The sequence below is a fragment of the Mandrillus leucophaeus genome, unplaced genomic scaffold (genome assembly GCF_000951045.1).
Source record: "Mandrillus leucophaeus isolate KB7577 unplaced genomic scaffold, Mleu.le_1.0 Scaffold341, whole genome shotgun sequence".
NCBI classification, from domain to species: Eukaryota; Metazoa; Chordata; class Mammalia; order Primates; family Cercopithecidae; genus Mandrillus; species Mandrillus leucophaeus.
Window position 1 is genome coordinate 929,788 of NW_012103599.1, and position 18,244 is coordinate 948,031.

The 18,244-nt window shown below is 43.6% G+C and overlaps 1 pseudogene across 1 annotated transcript; it reads left to right on the forward strand.

Annotated features, from left to right (window-relative positions):
- The first annotated feature begins 11,832 nt into the window (after positions 1–11,832).
- On the forward strand, positions 11,833–12,484 carry LOC105545881 (annotated as a pseudogene). Its single transcript, XR_001007009.1, has one exon. The product of XR_001007009.1 is annotated as a 60S ribosomal protein L19 pseudogene (transcript).
- The last annotated feature ends 5,760 nt before the right edge of the window (positions 12,485–18,244 follow it).

Here is an 18,244-nt window from a genome sequence, read left to right on the forward strand (position 1 = left end):
TTGCACCAAATAAAAAACGAGATGAAAAGGAAAACCCATGAATTAAAAGAAACTTAAGAGACATAATCAATTTTAATGTATGACTCTTACTTGGGTTCTGATTCTAACAAACAGCCCAAAATTATTTTGAGGACCATAGGGAATTCACAGAAATTACTGAATTGGTATTTGATAAAAATCAAGTTCAGTTTTTCAATATGTTAATGTTATTATGGGTTTTTCGATTCTTTATAGTTTAGACCTACATATGGAAATATTTATGGGTGAAATATTATGTTGTCTGGGATTTGTTCCAAAATTACTCACTGGGGGAGAGGAGTGGCTGGAAATATGGATGAAACAAGATTGACCTTGTATTTATAATTTTTGAATCAGAATGATGAGTACACAGGAGTTTCTTATATTATTCTCCGTTTTTACGTGTTTGAAAATCTTCATACAAAAAATATTTTTATTTTTGATTGATTGATTGATTTACTTTGAGACAGAGCCTTGCTCTATTGCCCAGGCTGGAGTGCAGTGGTGTGATCACAGCTCACTGCATCCTCAACCTCTCAGGATTGAGCAATCCTCCTGCCTCAGCCTCCCAAGTAGCTGGGACTACAGGAGTGCACCACCATACCCAGCTAATTTTTTGTTTTTGTTAGAGACAGGGTCTCACTATGTTGCCCTAGATGGTCTCAAACTCCTGGGCTCAAGTGATCTTTCCACCTCAGCGTCTCAAAGTGCTGCAATTACAGGCATGAGCCCAAAACTTTTTAAAGACTTAAAAAATTATGTTCTTAAACACTAAGTTGATCCCATCTCATCACCCATGTATTAACCCACAAATACAGGGTGATTAATTTTCTCCCAGTTTTGAAAAGTAAAATTTTACCAATATTATTAATATATTCAAATAATTCCTCACAAATTATAACAACTTTTCTCCCCTCTTTCCTGTTCGTTGAACATGATTTACCCTCACTCCAGTTAAAATAACACATCATTCCCCTCCTAACCCAGCCAAGAGAATTGAGAGATTCCCAAACACATTCTCAACTCCTTAATGCTGGAAAGGTGCTGCTAAGCTGAGGGAAGCTGGAGATAATGGATACCAGAAGCTTTTCTCTATTCCTGTTAATGTGTTCCCCTTAGAAAAGCTTAACAATACTTTTTTAACTGAGTGAAAATGGTCCCGTAAGTGATTCTGGTGGATGTGGAGATGCGCCCCCGACTTGTTGCCCCAGTTGGTGGGCGTGCTGTCAGTAGACAGCTTCAGACATTGCCTCAGTTGTGGAGAGATGCCTTCTCCAAGGTTCTGCCCTTTCAGGGGCAGCTCACATCCTGCAGTGTGGCATGTGGTGATCCTGCCGTAGTGACCCAATGCAGGACAACTCTTGACAGGCTGTTCAGCTCCAGGGTGGTGGTTGCGGGGGTGTCAGTTAAGGCTGCAACACAAGTGGACGTCTCCTCTGTCTGCTCCTGTTTCTTTCTGTTCCCTTCCACAGCTGTTGCCCCCATGGGTGTTCTCGATGCACATCTGCACACTGCACTCTGTCTCAGAGTCACTCTTTGAAGAACCCACACGGCAACTGCAACCACACATTGAAACGCCTCGCATTACTGGCAACTGAGCAACTTCGTGAAGGCCTTAGTTATAAACGCTGAGGTTGTCTTGAAAAAAATTCAAGTCACCTAGACTGCTTATTGTTTTGTGGTCTGTGGACACTAGAAAAGTAGTTTACCCTGAACGCTTAGGATCAGCTGGACTCATGTCACAGCATCTTAGACCTGACCAGTGATCCCAGAGTGGGGTAGGCCTTTCTTGGTGCTCTTTCTTGCAACTCTTAGATGGATATCGATGTTGGCAAGTGCTTCACTCACCAGCTCATGCATGTGGATCCCAAGATTCTAGGGATATAGCGATCCCTTTATGGATGCAAGTTTACCCTTAAGAGAAACTCTAGGCCTCACACATATGTTTACAAGTTATTCGATATTGCCAGAAGTTTCACCTTGAGTGAACCTGAAGTGCAAATCATTCCAATCTTATTGCAGCTGTCATGTTTTCCCTGTAACTGGGATTGTGAGACACAATGAGTATCTGGGTTGCCAGTAATCGAGGAGAGGAAAATGCCACGGCTAGTTTATTTAGTGTAGTGTATTTGCTGGTTTAATTTTAGTTGGGATTAATATGTATAAGGGCTTTCGTAGCTTCATTCATTATTTTGGTCCCTTTTCACACAAGATCTTCTGTTTTCAACCGTGAACTCTATTAATAAAGAGTTTCTAAGAGATGTAACTATCATGGTCAGAGAGGGAATAATGTATAAATCCTGACCATTTTCATTTGCAGATGATTTCATATTTGATCTTTATATCAGAGCCAATGGTTTGGGTTTTTTTCTTTTTCCCAAATGGCACCATGGCACCTTCAGGATGGTAAGGGATATTTCTTTGCCTGAGTGTTATATATATATATATATTTTTTTTTTTTGAGATGGAGTCTCGCTCTGTCGCCCAGGCTGGAGTGCAGTGGCTGGATCTCAGCTCACTGCAAGCTCCGCCTCCCGGGTTTACACCATTCTCCTGCCTCAGCCTCCCGAATAGCTGGGACTACAGGCGCCCGCCACCTCGCGCGGCTAGTTTTTTGTGTTTTTTTTAGTAGAGACGGGGTTTCACCATGTTAGCCAGGATGGTCTCGATCTCCTGACCTCGTGATCCGCCCGTCTCGGCCTCCCAAAGTTCTGGGATTACAGGCTTGAGCCACCGCGCCCGGCCTCTGAGTGTTATAATTAATAGTAGTTATAAAAGTAAACAGAATTAAAAATAATGAAATTCTGATATATGTTATAACATGGGTAAACTTTGAAAACATGCTGAGTGGAAGAAGCCAGATACAAAAAGAACAAATATTATATTATTCCCCTTATTTCCATCAAATTTATAGAGACGGAAAGTAGAATTGTGCTTACCATGGGTTGGGGTGAAGAGAGAGTCGGGAAATTCTCTGCTATTATTGTTTTAAAAACCCATTATTGTTTAATGGGTACAGAATTTCAGTTTGGGAAGATAAAAATGTTCTGGAGATGGATGGTGGTGATGGTTGTACAACAATCTGAATATAGCTAATACCACAGAACTGTACACTTAAAATAGTTAAACGATAAATTTTATGTCATATATATTTTACCACAATTTTTTAAAAAAGTAAAGCAGAAGGTCAGAAGGGCAGTTAGTGTTGCAGCACCTGAGGGCTTTGGGAGTTAAACAGACCTAGATCTGAGGCCCTGCTTTGCCACTCAGTAGCCATGTGACCTTGGTGAAGTAAACTAGCCACCTGCGGCCTCGTCAATAAAATGGGCTACCCCACATGGTTGCTGGAAGGATTAAATGAGATGGTGTAGGTGATGCCCTTGTCACAGAGGCTGGCACCTGGTGAGTGCTCAGTAAATGCTGGCTGGGATTAGGAAGCAGAATGCACAGTAGTTAAATCACCTGGAGTTGGAACACTTGATGATGAATCCTGGCAATTTACCTCTCACCATCAGAAGGATTGGACAAATTACTTGACCTCTCTGTGCCCCAATTGTCTCATCTGTAAAGCAGAGAAAATGATAGGCCCACCTCAGAGTGCTGTTATAAGGATTACAGCATTTCCATTAATGAACACATACATTAACACGTAAAGCAAAGACGTGCCTAGCAAGCATTATTTAAATATTCACTTTTATTACGAGGAGCAATTCTGGGGTAATAGACAAAAATGACCAAATAGGCTTATCAGAATACACACACCAAGTATTTTTTTAAGGTGATTATGATTTGCCTTGTACTGCCTCATTTTAATTGTTGTTTGATATGGTTTGGATTTGTGTCCCCGCCCAAATCTCATGTCGAAGTGTAATCACCAGTGTTGGAGGAGGGGCCTAGTGGGAGGCGATAGGATCATGGGGGCGGATTTTCCCTTTGATGTTCTCGTGATAGTGAGTTCTCATGACATCTGGTTGTTTAAAAGTGTGTAGCATCTGCCCCCTGGCTCCCTTCCTCCTGCCCCAGCTATATAAGACATACCTCCTTCCTCTTTGCCTTCTGCCATGATTATAAGTTTTCTGAGGCCTCCGCAACCATGCTTCCCGTACATCCTGGGGAACCGTGTGTCAGTTAAACCTCTTTTCTTTATAAATTACCCGACTCAGGTAGTTCTTTATAGCAATGTGAGAACAGACTAATACATTGCTGTTGCAGTCAGTTAGCACTTCTCAGATGCTTACTATGTCCCAGGCACTCTGCAAAGCACTTTCAAAGCATTGCCTTTTAAAATGCTCTCAACATTCCCCATTCAACAAGACACAGAGCAGATGAGCAGCTTGCCCAAAGATCAGCCAACTAGAACTACCATGTGTCTGGCTCCAGATTATATCACTCCACTCTACCTCTTACAACAGTCTGCAGCTGTTGCCAATGAAAACGCCTGTACAATAGAATGCAAAAAATAAATAATTAAAGCCTCTGGGATGGGGGTCAACAACTGAGACTGGAACCTGGGATAAAATTGTTACTGCATCAAGCATTAATTTAGAACTAAGCCTCCCAGAGACCAAGGCGAAATGTCGTATGATATCTGACTTTTAAAGAGAAGCCCTGCTCTTCCTTCCCTCACCCCAAACCTGGCACACTCCTACACAGATACTCATCATTAAAATCTAGGCGCCATCTACATTTGCCAGGCACTTTTCAGTTTTTCAAAATATATACTTGTTCCTGACACCAAAGTCTCAGCTAAACTGATGGTGTGGATTCTCATAGGAGGAATATTGAGTGACCTGATCAACAATATCTTCATGAGAGTTGGTGCAGAGGCTGTGTGACCACAATCCAAGTGACTACTCTTGGTGTCAGCCCTCGGTAAAAGGCAGGCAGCAGAGTGTTCAGTCTGTGGGCCCTGGCAGGAGTAGGCACCAGTGGATCACAGGGCTCTTTGCCCGACAATGAACTGCTGTGATCTGTTCAGCTGCAAGTAACCAGTAACACCGCTGTGTGGAAAATCATGCATTGCTTTATCCTGTACTCTTACATGGGACAAGGAACTAAGATTTACGAAGAAATTACAGAAGAAATTAAAATTTAAAGTGCTACCCATTGGCCTAATGTATTTTCCTGAAAATTGGGGAAAATATAGAAGCACTAGATTTTAGTAGGAGAACATCTTGGTACAGCTCACAGAAAAGTAGTGATCACAAAATAAGGTTACATGTAAGAGGACAAAGTTCCTTAATGCCTCCCTTGTTTTTCATGGGGGGCAGTCCCTGAAGCGCAGAGGTCGAAGCAGTCCATAGGTAAGGAGGAACCCACCAAGTTGGAGGAGGCAGAGCTGTGGGCTTGCTGCCCTTCCAATCCCTAGAGTAGGGCAGGGGCCACCAGCTCTCAAAGGTCAGCCTTCTTCCATAGAAAGGATTCCTTTCTGTGCCAGAGGCTAGGCATTGTATTTCTTACTCTGCCACCGGGCCTAACAGCAGTGAGCTAATGGGTTTTATGAATTTCTAAGACAGAGCAGCTTAATGCGGCCTTTCCCAAACTTTGATCAAGGAAAATCTATATTGGCAGAACATCTATTAATATCCATAGAACGGAGCTCCTCACGACACACTGATTTAATGTAATGAGCAGACATAGGTGAATAAACTCTGGCCCATGACCAAGGGAAACGAAACGTAATCCTTGTGTTGTGCTTTCATCTTGCTTTCTATTTTAAATGTTGGTTTCTCTTTAAATGAGGCCCTCTGCCCTATAGGAGTCCTTTGTGCAAGAAAAGTGTGTTTGCATTTCAAAGTCTTACATTTCCCAATAAAGCCAACTTCTGGGAACACATTTTACTGTGATAAAGACCTTTCCGAGATTAGAGCGCTAAACAATAGTACAGTGCATTAAAAAGTTCTTTACTATGGGATTAGCCATGAGAGACCCATAAATACTTAGACAATCTTCATTGTCTGTGAATCCACTGGACAACTACATAGCCAGCATGCTAAGGAAATGTGTGACCATCCATATGTGGGTGGGTTAATGGGTAGTAACTGTAGGGCATGTGTCTTCCAGGAATATTAACTATTCTCCAGCTGGCTGACTTTGACAAATCACTTTCCCTATATGCATCTTAATTTGACATCTGAAAAATGAGGGGGTTGGATTACAATGTTTCCAAACTTCTCCAAAGATAAGAATCCCTGGGGTAGTGGTTAAATATTGAGATTACTAAACCCTCCATGGAAATTCTGATGAAATGGATCTGGGCTGGAGCCCAGTAACCTGGTTTTTGCTTGTTTTTTAGTCACTTGCTTCTATGCTTGCCTGCTTGTTTGTTTTTAAACAGGAGCTTTAGGTCCCTGTCTTCAAGGAAGTTGGGGAAACCTTGACTAGATGACTGAGAGACTTTCCAACCCTGCCATTCTGTAATTCTGTGACTCTGCGAGGTAGGCGATCCACCAGCCCCCTCACTAGGAGTTAAAATAAGATGTTGAGAAATTTTCCTTTTGTAGGTTCTCCCCGATGATGGAGGGGCCTCTGGTTAAGTTTGTATGAAACAGATATCTACTTCTCACAAGTCAACACCACCATAAGCCCTGTGGGAAGCCACAAACTGTAGTTGTTTTGTGCTTATTAGAACTGTGAGGGTTCTTCCCATAAACTCTTCTGACAGGTTCTAAACTGGTATCCCACACAGGGTCCTAGTGTCTATTCTTTTCCCCAAATCTCACATTTACAACTTTTGACATTCAGATGGTTTCAGAACCTCGTAACTCCACTAATGGCTCCCGAGGTAAGATGGTGACTTGTGGTCAAATCTCAAACTCCTACACACACCGAACCTGCTCGCTTCCTCTTGCTTCTCCAGAAGCCAGTCAGTCCCTGAGACCAACCCAACCATTTGTGAGAACTGGTTGGGAAAATGAGGGCTGCTTTTCCAACCAATCCCTTGAGACAATCTGAAGGCAAAGGGCTAACAGTTTCTGCGAGTTTAACTTATCTGAAAGAAAACTTAGACTGGGATGCTCCCAAACTGTCATTTCTACTTGAAGTTTAAACATTTTTATGATGCACCTACACTTGCTCAAATGATGCAAGTGGGAAGGAAAGCAGAAGATTTTAGAATCTCTGAACACCTTTGAAAACAGTAGTCATCAGTGTGAGAGAAGAGTTGACACTGGAGAAAGGAAATGCAGACATAAGATTGTGAGGTTAAGTAAAAACCCTGACCCCTGAATTTTAAATGGACGTATTGGTATGAACCCATGATATATTTGATATTTAAAAATATATATATCCTCTAGCTCTGTCCACTGAAAAGGACTAGAAGCAAATGATCCACCCAGTAGAATGAGCACAGCGAATACTCATTGTAGTCTCTAAATCCTATTTTCCAGCTGGACATGGTGGTTCATGCCTGTAACCCCAGCACTTTGGGAGGCTGAAGTGAAGCGATTGTTTGAGCCCAGGAGTTAGACGCTGCAGTGAGCTATGAGGGCGCCACTACACTCCAGTCCAAATGACAGAGACAGAACAGACCATGTTTCTAAAACTAAATAAATAAATCCTATTTTCCACCAAAAGGAGCCACTGCTTTTTGGAAAAATAGCTGATTCCAAATCTAGGGCAGAAAATTGCAAGATGACCCTAGATTGCTTTGTCATACTAGAAAGCAAGGAAACTATCAAAGAAGTTTCAGGAAGACTCAGCAGCTAATTTAAATAGCATCCCACTAGCCAAAGATGAAATAATTTGAATATTAATAAGAATAATCACTGCAATGTATTTAAACCATCGAATGTATTAAAAATCTATGAATTTATTTCAATACATTTAAAGTTTCATTGGCCCGTCCCCCCAAAAAATGCGTTGGTTACATTTGGAGGATCCTACGGAAATACCTTATTATTTTGAATATTGGTAAATAAAGGGAAAGAATCAAGCACTCAGCCTCATTTCTGTGCAATCTATATTTCAGCCAAATAGTGAATAAAGAGAAAGGGTTTTTTTTACAGAGTATTTTCGCTAAATACATTATAAAGGAATGATATAATTTGACTATCATCAATTTACATTTCCTAATGGATATGGATAGGAATCATTGATAGCTGCTATTAATAATATCACACAAGAAAGGAGATAATCAAACATTATGTACCTCCTGATGGAAGTACACAGCATCTATGGAGCATTCTCACCAAAAAAGCTTAAATGGAAATCTGATCAAGTCTCTAGATCTAATTAAAAATTTATAGGACATACAGGGGTCAGAGGAAGATGAAATCAGCAAAAGACAGACTGTATGGAAAACACTATGACATTGGTCCAGTTTCTCCAATGAATAGGTTGCAAGGAAAGAAAAAAAGAAAAGAATATAGTTGAAGCCTGTACATTAAAACAGACTTAAACATATCAGCTGTTCAACACATGGATTTTATTTGGGTCCTGATTCTAACCAAAAGTAGTAAAACAATTATGAGACATTCTTGTATTCAGGAAAGCTAAATACACACTGGATATATAACAATATTAAGGACTGTTAGCTAGTTGGTTGGTTGGTTTTGTTTTGTTTTCAGACAGGGTCTTGCTTTGTTGCCCAGGCTGGAATACAATCTGTGGTCTCGGCTCACTGCGGCCTCGACCTCCTAAGCTCAAGCGATCATCCCACCTCAGCCTCCTGAGTAGCTGGGACTACAGGCATGAACCACCACACTCAGCTAATTTTTTGTAGAGACGGGGTCTCGCCATGTTGCTGGTCTCAAACTCCTGTGTTCAAACAATCTGCCTGTCTTGGCCTCCCGAAGTCTCCCAAAGTGCTGGCATTACAGGTATGAACCACCGCACCAGTTTTTTTGTTTGTTTGTTTGTTTTTGTTTTTTAGAAACAGGGTCTCCCTCTGTAACTCAAGATGGACTGCAGTGGCACAGTCATGACTCACTGCAGCCTCAACTTTCTGAGCTCGAGCGATCCACCCTGCCTCAAACTCTGGACTACTAAAGGCGCACACTGCCCCACCCAGCTAACTTTTATTTTTTGTCTCAATATGCTGATCTGGAACTCCTGGCCTCAAAGGATCTCCTTGCTTCAGCCTCCCAAGGTGCTAAGGTTACTGGCAAGAGCCACTGCACCAGGACTGTTAATTTTTTACAGTGCGGAAATGGCTCTGGCTATTTTTTTTAAAAAGTTCTTATATTTTAAAATTTTATACATATTCATGGAAAAATGATATTGTGCCTGAGATTTGCTTTAAAATAATCTGGAGGCGGGGAATGGAGGGCATGGAGGAAGTCAGAGGGGCTGTGAGTTGATTGCTGTCTAGCTGGATGGGGGTTTCATGGAGGTTCATTGCGCTATTCTCTCTACTTTTGCATACAGTAAGATTTTTCTATAATAAAAATAATGTAAGTAGGAGTGATTGTTCCCTCTCTTGAAAGGATTCACCTTGCACATTCTTGAAAGGTGGCCAAGGAAGCCACCCCTTGTCCCCCTTCCTGTGGGATGAGGTATGTCTGGAGCCTGCAGAAGTGGGTGTGACTCTGCTCTGTCGCTCACATCTACTGAAGTCTTGAAAAATAACAGAACCCAATAAACATTTAAAAGCAACTTTCTCCAACATCAAGTTACTGCACCATTGTTTGGTAGGGTAGGGAGCAACAGAGAACCATGATGTCACACTCCAGAACTCCAACATTTTTTCCCTGTCTTCACTGAAAACTTAGACCATCTTCATATTTTGTTCTGAGACCAGAAGGAAGATCTGGGGCTCTTGGCCAGCATCTCCTTCTTGTCAGGATTGGTCTCTTTCTTTCCATTTCTTTAAAGAATGAAAAAGAGCAGAAGAACCTGGAAAACATTATGTACCTTTCACAGAAATAAAATACAAGTATACTATGTCCATTTCTCATAGACACCGGAGCCAGGTGCTCATTTTATTTTCAGATATGTGGGAGAATCTTTTGTTAGATACTCAGCCCAGCACAATGGGGAGAAAACAGGATATACATATATGGTAACTAGGTTGTAAATAGATTTTAATCCCTTGGGCCAGCCTACCTTTAATTCCTAATGCCCTGCCTACAGTGAAATTACATGGCCAATATCCTAGTTCTCAGCTTTTGAAAGTTTCCTTCTTTATGCAGTCCTGGAATTCCTTATGTGCTTAGAAACAAAAACAATTATATGATAAATGACTCAAAAAAGAAACAACCTTGCAATAAACTTTCAGCATTTTCCTGAACAGGAAGAGTAACAGTCCCAAACACTCCCAAACTGTTTTCCTTGCTTGCTGAGCTGCAAATCTTTGTTCTGCACACTGATTCCTGATCCATGGTGCCCTTTTCATTAATCTGCTGGCAGATTTGAACCAAATCTAATTCCCATCTTTTCCATAAAACCTCCGATCTCTCCTGAAAGCCAAAGTCTGGGCCCAGGAAGTGCAGTCAGAAACAAAAATGAATTAACACTGAGTAAAAAAAAAAAAAATTGAGTAAAACATGCTAAACCTTCTTCATGCCTTCTTTCCTTTAATACTCATCCATCCTCTGAGGTGACTGCTTTAATTCTCTTCATTTCATACATGGAGAAACTGGAGCTTAAAGGGGTTACAACTAGTAAGAGGCTGAGCTGTGACTTGAACAAATTTCTTTTTGACTCTAAAGCTCAAGCTTATAATCACTGTAATAAACCTTTTATATCAGGAGGCTTTGGATGGACTTATTTACATTAAAAATAGCAGAACTTTGCAGGAAAGATGCCAAGGCAGCAAGACATAGTAAGAAAGGGCACATGTGGTTGTGCATGCTGAGCCCTACAGAGGGTGCTATTTGTATTATAGTTTATGGGACTAGCATCCCTGGAGTTGTGCTGGGTACTGACTGCAGCAGGATCACCTGCCCTGAATGAGCATGGGCTTTGAAGTTTCAATAAGCTCCTATGATCTTTGACTGTGGGTAAGTTGCTTGGGGTTGACATTAAATGCAGAACAGACAATTCTGCTACGATGACTGCTACCCTAGTGGCCATTGCAGTGGTTATGAATACAGATTTATGAGTACTGTACTCAGAAAGCAACCTCTCCCAGCGTATTCTTCCTGAGGGTAGAAGATCACTTTGTCTCGTATTTGGCCAAGTGCAGTTTCCTTCTCCTCCCTCTAAACCTCTAAATGCAGGAGTACTTAGATCTGTCTTGGGGCATCTCCTCTACCATTTTCAAGGTGATGTCATCTAGGCCCATAGTTCAAATGCCATCCACATACAATGACTCCCAAATTCTATCTCCAGCTTTATCCTCTTCCCCAGCTCCAGACTCTATCTCCATCTTAACCTGTCCACTTGGGCATCTGATAGGACCCTGACATGTCACACGATTTAAGACATCTGGAATAGAAATCTTGCTTTCCACTCCTCACCTGCTCTTCCCCCAGTCTTTCTCAACCCTGTAAAAGACATACCCTTCACCCAGCTGGCTCAAGTCAAAAGTCTACAAGTCAGCCCTAACTCCTCTCTTTCTTTTAAATCCAATTCCAGCGCAAGTCCTATCAATTCTGCTCCTCAACATTTATCCTTATTGGGCCTCTTCTCCCCATGTCCGCTTGCTGCTTTTGTGTGTGTTGATAAGTTTCATGAACCATATATATATTTTCCCCAGTATTATAGACTAGATGTTTGTGACCCCCCCAAAATTTATATGTTGAAACCTAATCCCCAAGGTTATGGTATGAGGTGATGGGCCTTTGGGAGGTGATTAAGTCATGAGGATGGAATCCTCTTGAATAGGATTGTGCCTTTATTTTTAAAAGAAGGCTCCAGCCTTTCGCTGCTGCGGCCGCAGCCATGAGTATGCTCAGGCTTCAGAAGAGGCTTGCCTCTAGTGTCCTCCGCTGTGGCAAGAAGAAGGTCTGGTTAGACCCCAATGAGACCAATGAAATCGCCAATGCCAACTCCCGTCAGCAGATCCGAAAGCTGATCAAAGCTGATCAAAGATGGGCTGATCATCCGCAAGCCTGTGACAGTCCATTCCCGGGCGCGATGCCGGAAAAATACCTTGGCCCGCCGGAAGGGCAGGTACATGGGCATAGGTAAGCGGAAGGGTACAGCCAATGCCCGAATGCCAGAGAAGGTCACGTGGATGAGGAGAATGAGGATTCTGCGCCGGCTGCTTAGAAGATACCGTGAGTCTAAGAAGATTGATCGCCACATGTATCACAGCCTGTACCTGAAGGTGAAGGGGAATGTGTTCAAAAACAAGCGTATTCTCATGGAACACAGCCACAAGCTGAAGGCAGACAAGGCCCGCAAGAAGCTCCTGGCTGACCAGGCTGAGGCCCGCAGGTCTAAGACCAAGGAAGCAGGCAAGCGCGGTAAAGAGTGCCTCCAGGCCAAGAAGGAGGAGGTCATCAAGACTTTGTCCAAGGAGGAAGAGACCAAGAAATAAAAGCTCCCCTCTTTGTCTGTACATACTGGCCTCCGTGACTACATAGATCAGCTATTAAAACAAGCCTTTATCTGCTTTCAAAAAAAAAAAAAAAAAAAAAAGAAGGCTCCAGAGAACTCCTTTACTCTCCCACCATTTGAAGACACAGTGAAAAGAATGGCCATTTATGAACCAAGAAGCAAGGCCTCACCAGACACCAAATCTGCCGGCATCTTGATCTTAGACTTTCCAGCCTCCAGAACTATGAAAAATAAATTTCTGTTTTTTATAAGCCCCCGGTCTATGCTAGTTTGTTATAGCTGCCCAAATGCACCCAGATAAATTTTGTCTTTCAGTATGTGGGTTATAATTTTCCCTTTAAAAACAGTGTCTTCAGGGATGGGTCCTGAATATCAAACTTTTATTGCTCTCAATTTCAAACCAATATAAACACCTAATCCTAGTCCTGCTTTGACCACAAGCATCTAATTTGTGTTTTTATTTATAGACAGGGTCTCACTCTGTCACCGAGGCTGGAGTGGGCCGATCTGGAGGAGAATCAGACAGAGGCTGTGAGATATTCAGGCCAGTTTTTGACACATTGAGCATAAGGTGCTTTGGTATAAACAAAGACTTTTTAGTCAGAAATTGGTGGTTCAAGATCAGAGTTTTGGAAAATGGTTGCTGCTCAAGGTACCCAATGAGCCAGATCATAGCTTACTACAACCTCGAACTCTAGGGCTAAAGTGATCCTCCCACCTCCACTGTCCAGCTACTTTTAAATTTTTTTTGTAGAGATGAGGTCTCTCTGTGTTGCTCACACTGATCGTGAACTCCTGGCCTCAAGTAATCCTCTCACCTCAGCCTCCCAGAGCACTGGGATTACAGGTGTGAGCCACTGTGCCCAGCCTGACCACAAGCCTCTTGAAGGACTTTGTCTGTTCTCACACCAACGGCTTCTTCCCAAGCCACTCACTATTTCCATCCTCTATAATCTCCTTCACCCAACATTGACACTGCTCTTGACAAGGCAATGACTTTCTAATTGCCAAATCCAAAGGCTTATCTCTAGACCTAATCATACTCGACCTCTCCGATCATGGGAAATTGCTGATCCTTCCTTCTGCTCTGGATCCTGTGGCCCCTGCATCCTGCATTGCTCCTACCCCTCTGGCTCAAAGGTGTCAGACTTATTTGATGACTCTTCTTGCAGACTCTATCCTTGATCTTCATCTCTTCTCATTCTTCACCACTGGTTCTTAAACTTATTTTTTCAAGGACACTTTTGAAAACATGCTGGAAGCTATGAGACAGTCATCCCTAAAATAAATAAGTAAAAATGCCTATATTCCTGGATACATAATACCCTAAGTAATTTCAGGAGGTTCCTCACACCCTCAAGCCAAGTTAGACCCTCTGCTCTACTTTCTCAGCAGTGGGGGTGCCAACCATCCCCAGGGCTTCCATTATCACCCATATGTTGATGGCTTTCAAATGTGGACCTTGAGCAGCAACCATTTTCCCAAACTCTAATCTTGCACCCCCAATTTCCAACTAAAAAATCTCTGCTTATACCAAAGCACCTGATGCTCAATGTGTCAAAAACTGGCCTGAATATCTCACAGCCTCTGTCTGATTCTCCTCCAGATTGGCCCATTGCATGATGACCTCACCATTCACCCCATTACCAAGGAAGAATTGGCTCTTCTTCTCCCTCCTCTTGCTGCTTCCCAGGCTCCAGCCTTTCTCATCTCTTGCCTGGATTACTAGAGGAGCCTTCTGCTTGATCTGCCTGTCTCCCTCATTGCCCTCTTCAAACCCACCTGCTACACTGCAGCGAAATTTGTCTTCAGCCTTTCCCTGCATCAAACCCCATTGCTCACAGCAGTACTTCCCCAAGCATGTTTTAAAGAATACAAAGTCTCCATGATACTATATGAATGAAAAAAAGTTTCCATGGTCAATTAAGTTGAAGAAAAGAATGAAAATTAGTTAGGTTTAATTACATCTCAGTCTTCAATATGCTAAAACACATTTTGGAACTCCAACTGGGAAATATGAAATAAAGCCTCTGTCAAACTATGTGGCAACAAAAGAGCCTAATTTACCTCAGAATACACTTTGGATGCGACTGGTCTATGAGCTGAACTTTAATTTCCTTGTCCATCTCGCTTTCTTTATGATTTCTAGCTGCTATTTTTGATAATGTAGACAATAGGAGGAAGGACAGCAGTGGCTTCAGGAAAACTCGTGTTTAAATCTCAGCACAGGACTTCTGGTCAGGTTATTTCTCAGGACATGCGCCGACTAGTGTCCCTGGGCCCCTCGGGAGGCTGAGCTCTGTGGGCTGCGGCACCAGGCGCCCTGGGCCTCTGGCTTTCAGCTGAGTTTGGCCATTGGAAAGCAGTGCTAGCAGAGGCCACGGGAGGGTGTTCATTCCCCACTGCCACCTTCCCTCTGGTGGTTCTGCAGTGCTCCCACCCTCTCCCCCACCCCAGCTCTTGTCTGGTAGGGGTGACTCGCCTTCTATTCCCCTTTAGGCCCGGGGGTGATCATGGCTTCCAGTTGCTACTAACCCCTGAGGGCTTCGTCATCTCTTGTTAGTCCCCTTCATTCTGCCCAGACCTTTGTAAATAGTCCATTCCTTAAACTCTTTTCAATTAAACCTTCTGAGCACGCCACCCTGTTTTCCCTGATGGAGACAGGACTTTAGTCTCCTCACAAAACGAGGATGGTAACATCTACCTCATGGGGCAGCTGAGAAGGTTCGGTGAAAGTACCTGAGGTGTGACGCACACAGTACAGTGCCTGACCCCCAGCAGTGCCCACTGAATAAGATGACTACCCCAGTCCTGCCAGTTCTCCAAGTAGTCACCTACTTAAGTCTCTCTGCTCCCTTGCCAGTGATCCAGGCTGAGGTGGGGAGAGGGAAATTATGCCAGGCCCCAGTCTGAAGAGACCAAGCTGCCACTGGGATGCAGGGTCCCGTCAGCAGTCACAGAACAGGACTGACCTGCAGGTCCTACTCCAGGGCCCTGGAACAGAGGATCCTAACAGGGATTGGAACAGCCAAGGGTCAGGGCGTTTCTGTGCTCAGCATTCCTCTTGGAAGAAAGCAGCCTCTGTGCTGGGCCCAGATGGTCTGGCCTCCCACACTGGCCAATTGTTTCACGAGGAGGAAATCCTTCTAGCTTCCAGTCTACCCCTTGTCCCCCACTGAAGTGATTAAGTGGCCTGGAAGAGGGGGTGCTATTTGGAAAGGGAGGACACTTGAACTAGGTTTCCGGTACATTTCCCAACAGGCATACAATGGGGAAATTTTAAAAGGGGTTAATAAGCCAGGTGCAGTGGCTAGTGCCTGTAATTCCAGCTACTTGGGAGGCTGAGGCAGGAAGATCACTTGAGGCCAGGAGTTCAAGACCAGCCTGAGTAAGAGCAAGACCTTGTCTCTAAAATAATTTTTTAAATTTTTTTATTACAGGCTCATGCCTGTAATCCCAGCATTTGGGAGGCCAAGGTGGGCAGATCACTTGAAGCCAGGAGTTCGAGACCAGTGTGGCCAACATGGCAAAACCTCATCTCTATTAAAAATATAAAAATTAGCTGGGCATGGTGGTGCATGCCTGTAGTCCCAGCTTCTTGGGTGACTGAGGCACGAGAATTGCTTGAATTCGGGAGGCGGAGGTTGTAGTGAGCTGAGATTGTGCCACTGCCCTCCAGCCTGGGCAGCAGAGCAAGACTCTGTCTTAAATAAATAAATAAAATAGTAATAAAAAAAAAGGGGGCTGGGCACAGTGGCTCATGCCTGTAATCCCAGCACTTTGGGAGGCCAAGACAGGCGGATCATCTGAGGTTAGAAGTTCAAGAGCAGCCTGGTCAACATGGTGAAACTCCGTCTGTACTAAAAATACAAAAATTAGCCGGGTGTGGTGGTGGGTGCCTGTAATCTCAGCTACTTGGAAGGCTGAGGCAGAAGAATCACTTGAACCAGGGAGGTGGAGGTTGCAGTGAGCTGAGATCGTGCCACTGCCACTCCAACATGGGTGACAAAGTGAGACTCCACCTCCAAATAAACAAATAAATAAAAATAAAAGAGCATTAACAGAAATGATATGTTAGAGAATATGCAGTGAATCTGCAGGCAGGCAAATTTATTTATACTGAGCCCTCATAAAGGAAATTAATGTATTGCGTGCGTTGAACAAAACACACCTGACTTATGGCACGTAATCAAAATGCAGTTTTAGTTTGTGTTCTACCATCTCTTTAAATCAATTCGGTGGGCAAAATTTTCACAATCTCTCAAAAATCAGGGAGTTTTTCTACACTCTTAAAGCCAGGAATAGACAGTCTAATTCAGAAACAAAACCATACAGTATGGTATCCAACACCTCACACTTCACTCTGGGGCAAGTCTTTGCCTTCTCCCCACCCAGGTGCTCTCTGGTACAAAATTGTCTCCCAGGACCAGGGTCCCTCCTGTAGCAGAGGTGCCAGCTGAAGGAAGTCTGAGCTCTCCCATCACCCTGGGGCTTTAGCGATTTAAAATGTAAAACTTCTCCCAGCATCAGGGAGTCCCCATGTTGATCTGCCAGAGAGAGACATGACTAGTCAAATGCCAAATGAGAATGCAAAAAAGAAGCCAAGCAAGGAGGGAGGCGGGCCTCTGCCTGGAAGGGGAGCAGGGAAGGTTTCATGGCTCTCTACCCTGGGGCCCTTTGCCTTCCCATTCCAAGGTGGGGCCAGAGGCCCTGGGGACCCTGAGGCTATCCCAGCACTGCCAAGGATCTAGATCTGGTAGCACACGTCAAGCAACTCATGATTAGGATAGTGGGATTTTTAACTCCCCACAGGCCATAGTAAATGCAAGCTTGGGGGCCAGGAGGAAAGAGGTAAGAAGAAGAAGGTGTTGCATGCCACAGCCAAATTAAGTATCTCTATCCCCCAAGACACTGGAGGACTCTCCATGACATGCTAGCTAAACAGGCTGAGCTGCAGCTCCAGAAATTTATTTTGAGAACTGCAGATCTGCAGAGATGGTGAAATTGCAAGTCTAAACAAATCTATGTGTCAAGTGAGGGCACAGGTGGGTTGTGGCTGGCATCCAGACACCTGGCTTGGAGCCATTTGGGAGGACAGGCTATGAATGAAACCCTTGGCCAAGGACCCTAAATATTCTTTTAACTTAGAATGAGAAGGTAGTGGTCACAGCCCCTCCATTTGATCCCAACCCCTTCAACCTCCCCCAGTCAGATCCACTACCTGGAGCCCTGGTGTGGTAGGCAGAATAATGGCCCCTCAAAGACGTCCATGTCTTAATCTACTGAACTGGAGAATGTTATCCCACGTGGCAAAAGGGACTTGGCAGATGTGATTAAACAAAGGATGTTGAGATGGGGAGATTATCCAGTGGGTGCGCCCAGTGTCATCACAAGGGTCCTTATATGAGGGAGGTGGGAGCGTCAGAGTCACAGAAAGGACTGACAGCAGAAGCAGAGTCAGAGGGAGGCCACCGTTGGCTTTGAAGATGAAAGGGGCCATTGGCCAAGGAATGGACAGCCTCTGGAAGCTGAGAAGACAAAGAAATGACTTTTCCCCACAGAGCCTCCAGGAAAGTGCAGTCCTGCTGCCTCCTTGACTTTAAGCTGGTGAACAGATTTCAGACTTCTTCAGAACTGTAAAATCATAAACTGTGTTGTAAGACACAAAGTTAGTACTTGTTACAGCAGCCATAGGAAACTAACACATGTGGTAAGAGAACACTGATATAGTTCTTTCAGGTTCCTAAAGGCCCAGTTAAAAATAATCCTGATAAGAAGACAT